This window comes from Oratosquilla oratoria, chromosome 15, assembly GCF_046742065.1.
Source record: "Oratosquilla oratoria isolate Oo_2021 chromosome 15, ASM4674206v1, whole genome shotgun sequence".
Taxonomy (NCBI): domain Eukaryota; kingdom Metazoa; phylum Arthropoda; class Malacostraca; order Stomatopoda; family Squillidae; genus Oratosquilla; species Oratosquilla oratoria.
Genome location: NC_134791.1, coordinates 65,891,885 through 65,894,107, shown reverse-complemented (window position 1 = coordinate 65,894,107; position 2,223 = coordinate 65,891,885).

Genomic DNA, 2,223 nt, shown 5'->3' with positions numbered 1-2,223 from the left:
GGCAACTTTAATGGAGGGACGCTTCTTTGGCTCAAGCTGAAAGATATTGTCTTTTTTTCAGAAGTGGTTGTAGGTCATTAAGATCTTTTACTCTATAATTACGTCTTTCTGGCTGTAGCCATGCAATTTTATTCAGCTGAGGGAGAACCCTTTAACTGCCCTAAGGCTCAAAGAAAAGAAAATTGGCCCTTTCCGTCTTTCGAATACGGTCACAGAGCGTTGCTATTTAATGTTTGACAGATGATTTGTTGGGGAAAACTGCTCACTCCTCGTGTTGGTTCTCGTTGAATTTGATTTCCTCTACCTGCCAGATGGTAGATCTAGTCTCCGGCCTTGGGTCCAGCACGCACCACAGAATCTTTAAGATAGTAATCTCCTGGTGTATTTCGAAGTTTCCTGGCTTTAGGGCTTTGAGAGCTGGTCTCCCTTGCTTGCAGCAGGCCACATAGTATCTCATTTGTTTCTTCATTGTGAGTCGCCCTATTCTTGGCTCGTAGTATGGCAGGTGGTCCATGCATAGTTCGTAGAGAAGGCAACCGAGAGCCCAAACATCAGCCATTCCTCCGGCGTATGGGCGTTGGGCTTTATCCAGCACTTCGGGAGCCAAGTACCAAGGCGACCCTCCTACACTCTTCATCTCTCGCTGGTAAACCTTTGAAGTCCTGACCGAGAGGCCGAAGTCGATGACTTTGACGACCTTTAAGTCTGCGCTGAGGACGACGTTATCTTGTTTAAGATCAAGATGTGCCAATTGGTTGGAGTGCATGTAGGACACGGCAGACACAAGCTGCCTGAAGTACGAGATAATTTGACGGCCCCAGGCAAGAGAGGGCGACTTGCTGTGCCTCTCCATGGCTGCTAAAAGCGTCCCACCAGAGCAGTATTCAGTGATGATGATTTTGCAGCCTCTGTCCTTTGCAACGTCCACCAGTTTGATTATGTTAAGGTGGTCCAACGTTGAGAGGGCTGCGATTTCACTGCGGATCTCGCTTTTGCAAGTGCCCTTCTCAAGGGGAATCTTGGCAACACTAATGCAACCCGTTGCCTTACGCGAAACGAGGACTGTCCTTGCATAGGCTCCAGCACCCAGGGAGCACTTTATAGTGTAATCGTCCTCGAAAACTGTGCTTCTTCGCTCTTTGGAGGTTCCTTGTGGTCTCTTTACTCCTTCAGGATTCTGCGGCTTCTTTCCTTTGGACTTGTTGGTAAAGTCGGGGACATTCATGGCGGGGCGAGGAACGTTTTCTTCGTGGTCCTTTGGAGAATCACCTTTGACACAACAGGTGAAGAGCGACAGAAAACAGACGTAGAGTCTGTGAGCGCAGCGGCGCATTCGCTCGTGGTTGAAGTGACGAAGCTTGATCATGGCGTCACAACTTCGTCCAAGCCGGTCAGGGGAGAGGGAGCTGTCCAGGTAGTTGATCGTCGGGGGACAGATTTGCTCAAATGAGGCGTGCAGGGCTTGTTGCCGGTAGGTTATGATGGAAACACATGCCGACAAAAGACATTCGAGCCTCTGACGAGGTCGATTGCGGAATAGGAAAAGATCACATTAATAGATAAATGAAAAGATAAGTAAGTGAATGAATAACTAGATAAGATTTAAGAAATAAATCGATTAGTTTAAAGAATAAAAGAGTATCGTTCAGTCGTTTTAATAAATCAAATCTTAAAAAAATATCGATTTAATTCTATTTATTTATTCATTTATCTATTTATTTGACAGGAGCATAAGTACTTAAATCTCTGTCAAGAAAAAAATGCTACAAAGTTGCACGCCATGTAGCCACAGAATTGAATAGAAATAATAATGATGATAATGATGATGATAATAATGATGTTAATGATGATGTAATAATGATAATATATATATATATATATATATATATATATATATATATATACATATATATATATATATATATATATATATAAATGTGTGTGTGTGTGTGTGTGTGTGTGTGTGTGTGTGTGTGTGTGTGTGTGTGTGTGTGTGTGTGTAAGAGGCCGGTAGTGTACGAATGGAAATGAGCTAGGGCATTAGAATAATTCAGACTCGACGCCTGCTCGAGGGAGATGTTATGTCTATGTGAGGGCGACGTTTTGTCTATGTAAACACACCGACGGTGGTGACTGTTTTTATATTCGATGTGTAATCAACTTTGTAAGCGCAGGTTACCTTCGTTTGACTAATGCTGAGGTAAACAATTTTTGCTAGTGGCA